Genomic DNA, 6,000 nt, shown 5'->3' on the forward strand with positions numbered 1-6,000 from the left:
CCAGGTATTTCATCTACATGTGAAATGTAGGTCATTCAAGATTGCTACTGACGATCTGAAATATAAACAGGTTCCTTATTGAGGGGGCTTCTCATTTCACCTATGGTTTCATTTGAATGAAAAACACCTGTATGTATCATCACATGCTAAAGCAGTCAAATTGTTCAATATTGAACCAGACCACAAGACAGAGGGTGATTCCTCAGAACACCTGAGACTCAAACTCGGTCATTCTCACTACTTGCCACTAACTCTTACGAAGTTTCACGTGTACACTCAAACATGTGCTCGCACAAACATATGGACACTCACTCTCACCCGCATCCCCAGAACATACATTGAAAAGCATTTTATTTTACTTACCTCAACTGCCAGGGTAGGTACGTCCTGCTCCAGCTGCCGCTGTGGATTTTTTATTGAGCCAATAATGAGTCAAACACTATTGTTCACTATTAGCTTAATAAAAATGGAGCAAAAAGGAGTGTGGAGCCCAACATGTACAAAGACGAGCCATCCCCATGTTCTTGCCACTGATTTTGCCACCTCTGATGCCAGGGGTCATAAAAGCAGTACCAGTGTTCACAGAGTGACCCCCTGATAACCTCAAAATGAGATCCAAGCCGTGCTCCCTCAAGAAGTTAGAGGAAGGTTTACTCCAACAGAGTAAATGTTACTCTGTCAGCAGAAACCTAGAGATCTGCCCGAATCAAAATTGGGCAAGCGCTTGGTGAGTTTGGCGGACAGGGTATTCCATTGCCATTGAGACGAAGTACCCATCCACTAAACTCAAAATCAGGCCCTTAAAGGGGATTTGTATGTTACTATCATGACTACTTTCTTGCCTCTGGATGCACATGGCTTGTATCCTCCCATTCAGACTCAAGCGCTACTGAAATGGTTGTGCTCCAAGGGCGCTGAAGTAGTTCTACACCAAGAAACAACACTCTTAGTTGCTATAGATGTCCATAGATTAAGATCAAGATTCTACCCCTTACAATTTTATTCCATAGAACATTCCAAGACCAAATGGCTTGAGCAGGATTAGAGCAGGAGCATAATGAATGCTTCACATAAAGGCATAGGAGGGAGGATTGTTGCTGAATTATGGCAGGCTCAGTGATAGAACTTGTACAGCCTTTTCAATTTAAGGCCCTAGTAACAATAAAGATATTATTTTACATGTACAGTAATTGGTCTCGATTTCAATGTAGTCCTGGACCCTACTTCTTTATTGTGGCAATACATGTTACTTCCACCGCCACTTCGCAGAGCCATAGATAATCTTACTGATACAGGGATATGGTGAATGAAACACCCTATGGAAGAAGATTATACATTTTTTCAGGCATTCACAGATCCCAATTCAGCTTGAACTCGTTCTTGAAATTGTCTTGCTTGGATTCACTATTGTGGTAGACATAGTCACTTGTGTCTTGTCAGACCATGGCCATGTATTATTACATTTATCCCTGGCTAGATACCTTCCCCACAGGTTTGGAGCATGAATATAATAGTTTTTAGTGACCAAGAAGCTTTTTACAATTTTCTGCCTGAGAACATTAGAAAGGGATACCATGGGCTATGACTTGAGGTGCTGGCAAGGCAGTCTTAAGAGAAGAACCTATAGCCCATGCAGCTGCTTACGTAAGATTAATGAAACAGAGGAAAACTGACTTTGAAGCAGAGGTTGCTAAGTTAGAATTGGAACATAAAACCATTTGCTCCAGTAGAGTATAGAGACCTGCATAAAGCTATAGAAGAATTTGAAGTTTTCCTTACCAAAGAAGCTGCCAAGAGTTGTTTGACACAAAACAGAAATATTACGAAAAAAGATGATAAAGTGGCTAGGCTATTGACATGCAAAATCAGGACTGCCAGACACCAGAATTATGTGAAATCCATCAGAGAGAGTGATGGGTCGATCCTTGTCACTGACTGAGATATAATGGACTCCTCTGTACGTTATGACTTCAGCCTCACTTGCACTGCACCACATGGTCTAACTTTACACGATGCATATCACTAAGGTTTTATTTTTCTGGTGATAATGATGTATTTATTGGAAGGGCTAGATGACCCTTTCACCAAAGAGGAGATCTGCATGGCTATTAAATGTTTTTCAAATAATTAAGTCCACAGGACCCAGTGGACTCCGCTCTCCTTTTATAGGGCTTTTTGATATCTTTTGGCTTCCGATCTGAAGAAGGTCTTTAAATCTTTTTATGATACTGGGCCGGTTGAGTGCTCTATGATAGAATCCACTTTGACTCTGATTCTAAAACTCATTTCATTTCAAATTTCTTTATTTGGCACAGAAATCAGCCATAAAAGATCCACAAATAAAAACATTACAAGATTCATATATATAAATACAGGGATCAGTTTAAGGACAACAGAAAAAGAGGTTTCTTCAGATACACTTAAACAGATTTCTTCTCCAGCCCTCAACCCCCACCAAAAATTAGCATAGCCAACCTATTGCATCCGTGGACTTTTTGCATCTCGCCGCTGCTCTAAAAAATGCACAAACACTATAACAGACATCATGACCATTTAAAAGTTAAAGAAAAAACACAGTGTCCCTGCATTTGTGTATCCTCAGTAATTTTAAAATAGGCTTATTAAATAAGATAAAATACATCACCCTTCGTTATGTGGCTCTTATCGACGAATGGCCGTATTGAGCTGCGATTCCAAACTCTTCACTGAAATCTGTATTAAAGGAAACATAATTCATGCCTGATGTTCGTCCCTCATTATGAAGCTGATTTGGGTAACAACATACAGACAGGAGAAAATAGCAGATTACATTTTAATCTGATGGATAAAGCAACCTGTGAAATACCTTTCAAATACTCCTCTTGTTGATGTGGATAAGACATTCGACAGAGTGGGTTATAAATCAATTTTTAAGATTTTCGAAATAAAAATCTGGTTTAGGTTGAAGAATGATTTAATTTGTAAAAAAATTCATTTCTAGCACCAGTCCACTAACTTTGGGCCAGATTCACAAAGATAAACTTAGACATTTGGTCTAAACTTAGACCAAACGTCTAAGTTTACAACTTTAGGAATTCACAAAGGGCATTTACGAGTACTATCTTTATGTCGGCACTCAGGGCGGAGATCCGGCCCAAGTGCAGACATAAAGATAGAACTCGTTAATGTCCTTGTTGAATTCCTAAAGTCATAAACTTAGACATTTGGTCTAAGTTGAGACCAAATGTCTAAGTTTACCTTTGTGAATCGGGCCCTTAGAGTACTTTATCACCTAGAGCAGAGGTTTGTAACCTGTGGTCAGTGGCCGCCTAGGTGTCCACTATGCCTTCCCAGGGGATCCTTGACCATTGAAAAAATTAAACAACATTAGGAGTTTAATAAAATCCATGCACACAAAAAAGCAAAAGGTAAACCGTAACCTTTTAAAACGCTCTGTAAACGTGAATGAATATGAAATTGGAGGCTAAAATTAAGTTGGTATCCTAAGCTTGATTTGTGGGAACAGAACAAACACAGCAAACTGTAGCATGGATGATTAGTGGCCTCAATTGAAGCACTGGTATGCGTCAATAAAAGAGGATGAGTTAGGAGCAAAAAATGGTAGAGACGAAGAAATCGCTTTGTCATTTAGAAATAAACTTGTATTTGTCACTTGTTTGATTGAAAAGAATGCTTGGAAGCTCTGATGTCTGCTGGGGGAATGGATGGAATGTGGTTTTGATTTTCATTGATTAATGCACACATTTAGGGGCATATTTACAAGCCTATATCGCCACAGGAAAGTCCCTTTAAAAAGTTCCTGTGACGAGAGGGGCTTCACCTTATTTACAAGGCAGCGTTAAGCCACTTAACATGGCTTAACACTGTCCTTAACGTGCCTTAACGCCGCCTTTAACGCTATACTAAGAGTGAAAGGGGTGGGCAATGGGTGTTGTGGTGGAAGTTCCACCACAACCCCCATTGATTTTGACACTGCCCCCTATTTACAAGGGTGGCATAAATAGGAGGCAGCAATAAATTAAGACCAGGTAAAACCTGACCTTAACATGGTGAAATGAGGAGAAATGCTTTATTTCTCCTCGTTTTTGCTGTTTCTATGTGTGCTAACAATGCAGCACACATAGAAACAGCAAAACATCATGAATGATTGTTTATGTGCAGTAAGGTGTCCCTTCCGCCACATAAACAATCATTAAAAGAATAACGCTTTGCAACTTCTATATGTGCTGCACGATGCAGCACACATAGAAGTTACAAATTACCATTCTGGATTGTTTATGAGCAGGAAGGGACACCTTTCTGCATATAAACAATCACTGCCTCAATGGAGGCGCTCTTGCACTATGGTGCATGGGTGCCTGCATTGGTGCTAGGCAACTGAGTTCAGCACCAGCGCTAGGGAAGACGCAGGGAGGCACCATAGCATTGTAAATGCGGCGCATCCCTGCGTTTTCGTATGTCGGAGTGTGACATTAGCTATTTTGGCTTAATGCGCACTCCACCATTCTTTTGTAAATATGCTCCTTTGCGTTTTTGGAGGGCAGTATTGTCCTTACTTAAAGATATCGCCAACATCTGATTACATTTGGATCCACTTTTAGTACTGTTGGGAGATGTAGATGAAGAGGGTTTATATGCATTTTCCTCCCCTAGAGGCAAGTTGGTACCCCATTTGCTATTGGCTGATTATCAATAGCCCAGAAATGGAAAGCGTCAGATCTTCCGCTCATAGGGTTATGGTGGGCCAAAGATTGACATTTATTTAAATTTGAAAAATGAATAATGATTAGTTGAGACTGCTTGGTCCAATACATAAAGGTGTGGACTCCCACATTTAAGTAAAAAGACAATCATCAGTTATACACTCACTCCCACCACCACAGCTGATTATCAGTTTGGAGGAGAGACTGTTACGTTTACTTATCTACTTCATGACCTCCTTATCACACCAAATGAAGTCCTTGTGGTGGTCTCGAAATTTGTCGTCAGGGATGCTGGTGGCTTTTCTTATTGCTCTAGATAAAATCAACATGCATATTAAACAATGTTTACAGGAACTTTGAATTCTATGTTATATAGCACCCAATATGTCTGGGGATGATAGTGTTGTTAAATAGGTACCTTTAATTTGTGTGACAGTCTAGGGGCTTGTTTTAGTGGCCAGTCAACCAGATTTAGAGATCCACAATGAAGTAGAATCAAGTCACCTTTCTGAAATCACTGGTTTCTTCAGATTATTTGTTTGTTTTTTGCATTGTAATAATCTTTAGTGACACATTGAAAAAGTTCCATTTAGTAGCATGGGACTCACTTGTGCTTGATGGTCTTCAACATACCATATTCCTGTAAGAAGCTTTGCTTTTGGTCTTTTGGTAGTAGGTAGTCTTGGCCCCTCAGATTAGCTTCCTTCAATTGAGACAAAGATTCTTTAAGGGTGTAAAGTAGATGCAATCACTGCCACCTAGTCCCCTCTTATCTAATGGCGCATTTACTATTGGTGAGCTTCTTCCTGTTACATGATGCAGAGGGACTTACCTTCATGGTATGAGACTGGAACAGGACAGTAGCATCTGCCATCATCTGGAGGCTATGATTGAGGCTGCGGAGCACAGACATTATGTTGTTTTTGGGTTTGTTGGTGACTGCCAGGGAAGTCATGTTCTTGTGGAGTAACCAATCAGGGACAAGCTTCATTAATTTGAGCAGATGCTTTGATGTATTTTGCTGCCCTGTATGGATTGGTGAGGAGTGGATCAGGTCAAATGTGATTTTTGAATGGTTGATCCTATCCAGTCACGTTTTATTGAGGAGGTGGCAAGTGAGGTTGGCCACTGTGGGCAACTTATGTTGAGGGTGCTGCTCTTGCAGCGGTTAGGTTCTGTGATGAGTGTAGTGATGTTCAACAGGTTGAAGAAGCCATCCTTCATGGTTTTGGTCATTTTATTGCAGGGAGAAAGAAATGGATCATGTAGCCAGTTGAAGACAAACGTATGAAGCCAG

The sequence above is a fragment of the Triturus cristatus genome, chromosome 12 (genome assembly GCF_964204655.1).
Source record: "Triturus cristatus chromosome 12, aTriCri1.1, whole genome shotgun sequence".
Lineage (NCBI taxonomy): Eukaryota > Metazoa > Chordata > Amphibia > Caudata > Salamandridae > Triturus > Triturus cristatus.